We start from the raw sequence: 10,278 nt of genomic DNA on the forward strand, positions 1-10,278 counted from the left end.
GACATTAGGCTGAGGAACTTCGGCCTGGAATAAGGAACTCAAGAAAACCAGGAAGCATCTTCTAGAAGAATAGGGAGGGACTTACAAGGAGTTCCAGAACAGAAAAAAGGAATAACTGGAGACAAATAAAGATTAATAATAAAAATATGTTTGCATGTTTTATAATATACAGATCTTTCAAAGGAGCAAACTATAAGCATATCATAGATTCATGCGCTAATTCACAGTGTGACTTGTGATTATTGCTCATGAAGAACTGACTGTGCATAACACAGAAGCTTTTATTTTTCAAATATTCATATTGTGTTTGTCTTCAGACCCCCCCTCTTCCACCATTGTTTTGCTTTGCACAGAAATAAACCATAGTTATCTGCAAAACATCTTCCAAGTCATTCCATCTAGGGCCAGGCAGGAGCGTCAAACTAGCAGCCCCTTGGGCCAGATGCCTCACGTGCAGGCCACACCCACCCAGCTCTGCGAATGGAAAACCGTCGCAAAACATCACATGACGGCAATGTGACGGTGAGAGTTTGACACCCGTGATCTAGGCCGTGCATTTAAAAAGTGTTCTCTCTTCACTTCAGGATAGACAAATCCAAATTATACAGAATGTGGGGGCGGGGAGCTGAAATTAATTTAGAGAGCAACAATACTGACAGTAAGGAACACTTTTTTTACTTGGCATTTTTCCTTCAAATACAATTCTTTAGCATCCGTTCAATAGGTTTGTAGATCAAGGGGTTTTTATTATCATTATTGGACATTGAATACACTTTCTGATGACTCTGGATTCTTTATTAAACCTCTGCCACTGCTCAAGTCACAATGTTTGGCAACATTGGCAGGAGGTGAGCTGAATCAATCAAAGTTTCCCAAGCAATGTCAAAAATTAGGAAGCCTGTACAGTACCAACATTAGAAAGAACAGACCATTCTAGCAGAAACAAATTTGTGTCAGCAGACTATTTATTGTAGCTGTGAGCAGGGTACAATAAAGGCACATTCAGATTTATTTAGAAATTAATTCACAGCAGAATAACAAGGTTTATTTTTTTATGAGCAAGGTTTTATTTGTTTAAATTAGGATATTAGTTTCTCTACAGTTCACTGCAATGTAGAATCCATATAAAAATCAGTCATTTTAAATAAAAATCAACTTATTTTTCAGTCACTTAAATTCCACTAACTTGCATTATTTGTTGCAATTAGATCTAAGTTCGTTCTTTTTGCAAAATAATTGTTGTTGTTGCTATACTCAGTAAGAACTGAATTTCTAATAACCTGTGACACATTGATGCTACCACATCATAACAATTGGAGAGAACAGTTTAAATAGGGAGGAGGCAGTGGTGAAATGCTACCGGTTTGCACCGATTTGGGCGAACTGGTAGTGATAAAAACTACTGGTTCGGGCGAACCGGTAGTTAAAAAAAGCAACTGGTTCTGCCGAACCGGTATTTCCGATGATCAGCTGTGCCGCACAATTTAAAATTGCTATAAGCAGGAAATCCTGCTTTCTGGTGAATTTAAATTGTGTGGCACAGCTGTTCCCCCCTCCTTACTGTTCTACTTACCTTCCCAAGCCTCCTTTTTCTGTGCAAAGCGCACATTTGACGCATACTCTGTATGCATGCGTGTGCAGCGTGTGTGTGGTGCACACTGCACATGCACATGCACGGCACATTTGGCATGCACCACACATTTGTGGCCAGGAAACCGGTGGCAAACCGGTTCAGATTTCACCACTGGGAGGAGGTCTGTCCCAGCTAAGATGATAATTGACATCAAATACAAAATCAATGACAGTAAATCAGTATTTAATCAAAATCATGCCAACAAATTAGTAAGGTACTCCAATAATATTTTAGGAAGGATCATCTGAGCCTTTCCTTTTAAGCAGCATTAATGCAATAGGCAATATTCACAGAAGATGTATTAAAAACGGTAGGCAACAATGTTAAGAAATGGACTCGAAATCAACATTTTTCAAACTCAGCAACTTTAAGATGTGTGGACTTCAACTCCCAGAATTCCCCAACTAGCATACTGTCATTGTTTTGACTTTTTTTAAAAAATCATATCCCATAGATAACCCCACTATCCTATTGAATCCCATCGATACCTCCACTGCCACACTGTGGCTTATTGAGAAAGTGAGATCTAATATATCTATTGCACTCAGGTATGTTTAATCATATTTTATTAATAATTACAACTATTTTGGTTCTAAGCAAAAAATTCTGACAGGCTATTATTACTTTAACCAGTTTTTACTATGGAGAGGTTTCCCTAACCTTCCTGCTTCAATGGTACACATTATTTGGAGGATGCTAAGTAAGAGCATCTGGTGGCAACTTTAGCTGAATCTTGAATACTTTCTATTATAATTAGGAGTAGTAACCTTGCTTAATTTCTGGTTAGTCTATGGAACAAAAGAGTGGTGTGGTGGCCCAGTGGTGAAGATGCTCAACTCCCACTTGGAAGTTTGAGAGTTCAATCCTAGGTAGCAGCAGATGTTTCTGTCTCCTACTGTGCAAAGAAAAATATCTGCTGCAAACTCTTGGTGGCATCAGGAGGGGCATCCAACCAGTAAATGCTCAGCTCCATCCAGTCATCCCGACTCTAGCCCAAATTACAGAATCGTAAAAAGTCTACAGAGCAAAAAAAAAATCAGGCGGAATCTGATAGACCCTTTTTTGACTAACACGTTTTATTAAAAGACAAACACTTTTGTGAAACTTTTTGCCAGGCCTTTGGTGAAGTGAGCTGCAGCTCATAAAAGCTTTTTCCTTTTAAATAATATCTCATAGCAAAAAAGGTTGCTGCCCAGAGGTGGGTTTCACATAATTTTACCGTGCAGGTTCACCGTGGACCGTGCACCAAAAATGTGAGCGCACACAGATTGCACACATGTGTATGGCTTAGAAAACATGGCTAAATAGGATGACATAGCGCTGGGGCGCAGGTCGCCACTACCGGTTCACCCGAACCGATCCGAACTGGCTGAATAGCACCACTGTTGCTGCCAAACACCTTCTGATTTTCGGCACATTGCAATCAAAACATACCAGAAGAAAAGGATTACCGTATTTTTCGGAGTATAAGACACACCTTCCCCCCCCCCTAAAAAAAGAGGGTGAAAATCTGGGTGCGTCTTATACTCCAAATGTAGCCCCGCCCAGCTTCCCAAATGGAGGTTTCAGAGGCTGAAAAAAAGCATCAGAAAAGAAGCTTCAGAAAAGAAGCCCCCAAACAGAGCTTCAGAAGCTTTTTTTCTGAAGCTGTCTCAGAGGCTTTCAGAGGTAGAAAAAAGTTTTTTCTGAAAATGAGTTTCAGGAGTTTCAGAAAAAAAAGCAAAAAAAAAAAAAAAAAAAGCAAGGCACAGAGCTCACAACCAAGGAACCTGTTGCTAAAATTCATCTCTGGGAACAGCTGATTGGGGGTATTTCAGGAGGCTGATCCACCTGCCAATCAGCTTTTTTCTTATTTTCCTCCCCCCCAATTAAGGTGTGTCTTATACTTCGGTGCATCTTATACTCCGAAAAATACGGTAAGTCAGAACTGGGCTTTAGGGAAGAACTTCTTGAGACCTTGAAGTCTAGTTTTTTTCCCCTGAGTATCTTTACCAGAAATCAGAGTGTAAATTACTCCATATCAATATTTTCCCATACATTGGTTATGGTCTAGGAATTAATCTGAAAGGCTCCAAAAAGAACTGAGAAACCAGTTTTAAATACTGTATGATTTTTTTCCTCCACAAAACTAGTAATACAAACATATTCTTTAAATTCAAAGGCCTGGGTAGCACACAGATAGCTTTTCAACTCTGTGGTTGTTATCACAATAGCATTCTTTCCTGGACTGAAGGATCAATACAACTTGTTTTAGTAACATCTGATACAGAATCACAGAAAAACAGACTTGGAAGGGACCTTAAACGTTTTCTAGTGCAACTGTCTGCTCAAGCAGAAGGCCCTGTACCATTTCAGATGAATGGCTGATCAATCTCTTCTTAAAAACTTCAGTGATGGAGTAACCACAGCTTCCAAATGCAAGCCGTTCCACTGATTAAATGTTCTCATTGACAGGAAATTTCTCCTTAATTCTAGGTTGGATCTCTCTTTGTTAAGCTTCCATAGGTTACTTCTAGTCTTGCCCTCGAGTGCTTTTGAGAATAGGTCAACCACTTTTTCTGTGTGACAGCCCCTCAAATATTAGAACAGTGGTTCTCAACCTTTATAGTGCTGCAACCCCTTTAATACAATTCCCCACGAAGTTGCGACCTTTTTAATACGACCCCAACCGTAAAATTATTTTCATTTTGAATTTATCGTGCCTGAAGCCGTATTGGCTAGTGATCTGAACTGCTTGCGATTGCCTTGAGGACGGAGGCATTAAAGTGGAGACTCCTCCCCTATTAAGTTTATGGCACCTGAAGCCAGATTAGGCTAGCGATTGGGAGTGATTGCAGCTGACTTGAGAGGGAGACATCAGAGCAAAGATTTCTCTCTTTTTTAATTCATCGCGCCTGAAGCCGAATTCGGCTAGCAATTTGAAGAGCCTGCAGCTGGCTTGTGGAGTCAACCATTGGAGCATGATTCTTCGACTTGCAAGTATACTTCCCATATTTCCGATGATCTTAGGCCACCCCGGCAAATCGTCATTCGACCCCCAACGGGGTCCCAACCCACAGGGTGAGAACCACTGTATTAGAAGACTGATGTCATGTTAGCCCTAGTTCTTCTCTTTGTTAGACTAGATATCCCCAGTTCCTGCAACTGTTCATTGTACATTTAGCCTCCAGTATTGTCTCTTTCTAGAGTCTCAGCATCTGTTTTATATTGTGGCAACCAAAACTGGGTGCAATATTGCAAGTGCGGTCTTACCAGTGTAAGTATAACGTATAAAGCAGCATGCAGAGTATAAATACTCCATATACTAAAATGTTCACGTTGATTCACAGTGGATAAGTTGATAGTTTTGCTGGGGGGAAAATGCATAGTTCAAACATAAGATAAAAATGACTTCCCACCTTTCCAAAGGCTTCTTTTACAGATGCTAAGTGTTCCTAAACTGAAAATGTAGGCTCAGCAACTTTATAAAGAAAAGCTATGTGGGTACTGCAGGTTGCATTGCAAAAACTGTGTTCCCTTTGCAAAGCAGCTCACTCCTTCTCACTAGATGGTGCTCTAGGCCTTATCACAAGGCTGATGGGAAAACCTAAGGAAAACATGGCTAAGAATTCACTTAGAAAATGGTGCAATGATTACATTCCCATTGTGACACACAGATATAGTCTCCCTTCTTCATCCAGGTAGCAGTTTATCCCAATATCCCTTTAACCTAATGAAAAAGTAGGGATTAGTCTAAGTATTGACATGGTCACTAGCTGTAAGAAACACAGACATGGCCTTTTAGAAGTTGAAAGCCCTGCTGAAACACGAATGCAAGAAATAACAATTAATCTTCTGAATAAAAACAAATGCTTTATTCCTGCTGCTTAAAATATTTATGGTCTCCGTGGTTGACTTTACAAGCTTAAAAGCACAGTGGGGATCTTGTTTATTTCTTAGGAGGTTTATTGACTCTGCCATCTGATTAAACTCACAGTATGAGAATCAGGTTCAAAATCATGATTGATTGTACAAGTTGTAGAATTCTATACCCCAAGCATTATGCAATAGCACAATTATTTCCTAGGAACAGATAGATGTTAAAGATTAAAGTTTGATGTACCTAACAGATTGAGGTTGACTTGCTATATCAGGGCTGTCAAACTCCTGGCCTGTGGGCGCTGGCCATGGTCATGCCCACGCCTAGTTTAATGAAGGGGGAAAAGTCTTGATACGTCACATGACGCCACCGTGACGCCATGAGTTTGACATCTCTGTGCTGTATCATATCAAAGATTACAGCCCATTGAACAAACTGGGATTTATTTCTGCGTGTATGATTGCAATGATAAATTGGTTATTTATTTATTTATTAGAGATCTATTCTGCCTTTTCTTCAGGAGCTCATGGAGAGGTGATTAGAAAGACTCTCCTTTCTAGGTTTCTCCCTGCCCAACAATCCTGTGAGGTGGGTTGGGCTGAGAGGCAGGAATTAGCCTAAAAACACTGCCCCAGTGAGCTTTTGCAATTGAGGATGGATTAGATCGGGGGTATCCAAACTTGGCAACTTTAAGACTTGTGGACTTCAACTCCCAGGATTCTGGGAGTTGAAATCCACAAGTCTTAAAGGTGCCAAGTTTGGACACCCCTGGATTAGATGGATTACTTTCCCTACTGCCAGCTCCCTAGTACCTTGACCATTTATACCTGTAGAGACTACAAAAGATGACCTTGATGAAAATAGGCAGGAACTGGTACCTAGGCAAAAAAAGGGGTTAAACAGTTTCTAAGTCCAGAACAATGAAATAATATTTGGAAGCAGCTCCTGCAGATGCCTCCCTAATTCACTGGCATATTTTTTTTTTAAAAATGGGAGGACGTGCACACTCAGATATGGAGCTCTCTAATTAATGCAGTCATGGATGACCATAGAATTGCTTTTGAGGGCATAGAGAGTAAAGATGATGGTAGTGTGGTTAGTGCTATTATTTTACCCAAGAGGGGTGCCAGCTATGATATACTTTTTTTCTTTTTTTAAAAAAGGTGATTCTTCAAGGACTATGGGTGACTTGTACTAAGCTGTGGTTCTTTAATCAATGCTTATTGAAAAGTCACATTTGTCTGAATTGCCTAAGCCATGCTAAATTATAAACTGTGATTTATTAAACCACAATGGAATAACACACACTTTAAGCCAACCAATTTAACCACTTAATGGTTTTTCAGCTGGCTATCAGATTTGGCTTCAAAGTGGTCCAAGTCTCATTGTTTGCCCTTCCCCCATTTAGGAATGTGCCATAAAAGTAATAATATGAATTATTCCTATTTCAAATACCAAGGCAAAGAGCTGTGCACTTTTGAAAATGATTCAGAAATGCTTTCTGAATTAAATTGAGCCATCATTTTTCTGGCTTGTGTGTGAACTTCAAGAGAGAATGAATGGTTTGCTCTAAGCCAGGAGTGTCAAACTCGGTTCCATTGAGGGCCGCATCAGGGTTGTGTTTGACCTCAGAGGCCAGGGTGTGTGGCTGTGGCTGGGGTGGGTGTGGCCGGGGTGGACATGGCCAGGTTAAGGTCATTCATGTTGTGGGGGCACCTGTGGTGGCCCAGGGGGGCCTCGGGTAATCCATTGTTTCCAGCGGAGAAATTTCTCAATGCCTCCTTCCCTTGTGATCAAAGGCCACTTTTGTTAGTGGTTTGTTTTGTTAGCCCTCTGCCAGTAAAAATGGAGTAAGTACCCCTCCCGAGCTCCATTTTCACTGGCAGAGGCACTGCAGGGCAGTCCTTTGCTGTTTCCAGGGCAGCCCCATGGGCCAGATCTAAACACCCCGTGGGTCTTGAGTTTGACACCCCTACTCTAAGCTTAACTTTAATGAGCAGAGCCCTACGGGATACATCATGCCCACCTAAAAATGCACTTTGCCTCCTTTGAATCTCTTAATTTTTTTTTTCTAATGTGGCCACTATAGACTATTGTCTCCCAAGTTTAACATTACTGACACCATCCCACAGGTCTCCAGCTTTTTAGACATCTGTCTTTGGTTCTCTGAATTCACTGTCAACTGTCTTTAATGCTTGTTCTTAATTTTGTCTGTTTTAATTACCAGGTTTTACTGTGACGAAGTCTAGGAATTCATAAAAATCTAAATAATGCCACATATTTAGCAACCTGTGGCTTATATTTGTGACTTTTGAAAAGAGACCAGTACCTGAGCTAAAGGAGATTGACCATAAACTACAATACACCAAGAGGAAAAACAATTTAACTTTGATTTAAATGCAGTAAAACCACGATTTAACAAATCATTTGGGAAGACAAGGCTTTCATTATTCCTAACTGTCTGTTAAGTTTACATGTACACACTTGTATCAATCTGTGCTATTTGCATTATGCAAATGAAGTAAATTGATGCCAGTGTCTTACATCTACATAAATTTTCTAGACTGCTTTGGATACAATAGATTATGCCTATAATTGGGGGGGGGAGGGTGGGATGTTCTGGACATAAATTTAGTCTGTTGATTCAAAGTCTGCTCAGAGAATTCCATTAAGACAAATGAGGAAAATTATAGTAAAAGTGTGAGAAATGTACAAAATCCACTAAACTTTATATTGAATAAGAATCTTTTTTTAAATGCTAGGAACATATTTAGAGTTTTGAGAGTAAGTCATGGGCTTGATGGGTTCAGCCCAGCGGTGAAATCTGGCCGGATCTATCCGGCTCGCATGAACTGGTAGTGCCAGTGGTGGAAGGCTCTGTCCACCCACCGGAACATCATTATGTCCCATTTTTACACTCTGCACATGTGCAGAAGGCTCTGCACATGTGCAGAAGAGGCGCGCACGCTCACATTCCTGAACCAGTAGTGAAGGTAAGTGCATTTCAACGCTGGTTCAGCCTGATACAAAATATAAAATACAAATTATCGGAAAGTAAATTATTCTTCTAGATGTTTTGTCTGCCCCACCAGTGGGAGTTTTATGGGACCTAAAGACTTTCGTACAAATAAAGTTGATTTCAGGGGTTGACACTTTGGCTCTGCCTATTGCCAGCTTCCTATAATTTTTTAAAATTATAAATTATACCTTATTATTATACTGCATAATTTTTTAAAATTATACTAAAAGTATGGGGAAAAAATGAAACAGTAACATCAAGGGAAATGCTTGCAGCACCACGCTGCTTATCTCTGTTATAGAAAATGATTAAAGAATAAAAAAAAGCAATTAAGATGTAATATATTAAAGGAATAATCTTATTAAATAATAAAAGCAAAATAGATGGCAAATTAAATCTTAAAAACATATTCAATGGTAAGAATGTCTAATCCTATTTACAGTTCCTTTAATTTGACATTAGACGAATTGTATTGACTACTGCTAGGGAGATTTCAAGATAAAAGTTAGGACAAATTAAATATTCCTGCTAAATAATTGAAAGTTAAAGAAAAGTTGAAAGAAGTAAAAATAGATAAAATATTTAAAATCAAATCTTCAGCAAGCTATTAAATTCCAATATGAAATATGAAAGGAAAGATATCAATAATAAAGGTTATGTAAAACTAAATGGATTTAAACTAAAACACTATGAGAGTCTGTCCCCCAAACTTTTTTCTTAATCTTTTTATTCTAAGTCTTGTACTGTTCCATAGCTAGATATGAAATCTGAAAAACACATTCTTATTTTTAATTATTCATTTAATAGGAAGAGCTATTCAAAGACTCAGCAACAGCCACTGCAAATCACAGTGATGCCCAAATGACAAAATACATATAATTGCCCCCATCATGTAGAATTGTGCTCTGATGTCTGATGCAAGTAGATTTGTCACTGCATTTGTGAGATCGCTTTGTCAATTGCATATTTTTCTGGTGAGACCAGTCTACCAGGGCAACCCGGTCCACCCAATTATGGGACGGAGCATACTACTTCAGTTTTTGCCTTACAGCCACAATCCAGGAGCCTTCGCTTGGTTCACATATGCTAAATCAAGCATGTCCAACTGGCAGCCCATGGGCCACATGGAGCGGGGACGACAAGTAATGTGGCCCCATAAGATCATAAACTTTTAATGTTATTATGTGATTTATCTACATATTAAGCATTTTATATGTGGCCCAAGACAATGCCTCTTCACTCAGTGTGGTCCATGCAAGCCAAAAGCTTGGACACCCATGTGCTAAATCATGGTTTGCTTCAGAAGCAGCTGTTGATTCTGATCAAACAGCCCACGGTAGTAAAACAAAATGAGCCACATTATGGGTTAACATGTTGGGTGAAATTAGGTATTTGGGGCAGGAGTGGGTTCTACTTACCTTTACTACCGGTTTGTAATGGGACCTTCTGCACATGTGCAGAAACTTCCAGATGAAGTCCTGGTCAGTGGGTGGAGCCTCCCGCTGGTTTTACTTCCGGTTCTTGCGAACCAGTCCGAACCAGGGGCAACCCACCACTGATTTTTAGTTACCTTATTTGGGGGTTCATAGATTTGCCTCTCTAATAATTTTGGGGAAGTATCTGATACACTGATGTTCTCCAGGGCTATTTTGTGTTTTGGCCCCTAGCCTTGGTGTCAGTCAAAGCTGCTCAGCCTGTGTTTTCAGTTTTAATATTCCTTTGCTGTTCCTCATTCTATGGATCAGAACGATCAGTTTGTCCAGTAAA

Source organism: Ahaetulla prasina, chromosome 1 (genome assembly GCF_028640845.1).
Source record: "Ahaetulla prasina isolate Xishuangbanna chromosome 1, ASM2864084v1, whole genome shotgun sequence".
NCBI lineage: Eukaryota > Metazoa > Chordata > Lepidosauria > Squamata > Colubridae > Ahaetulla > Ahaetulla prasina.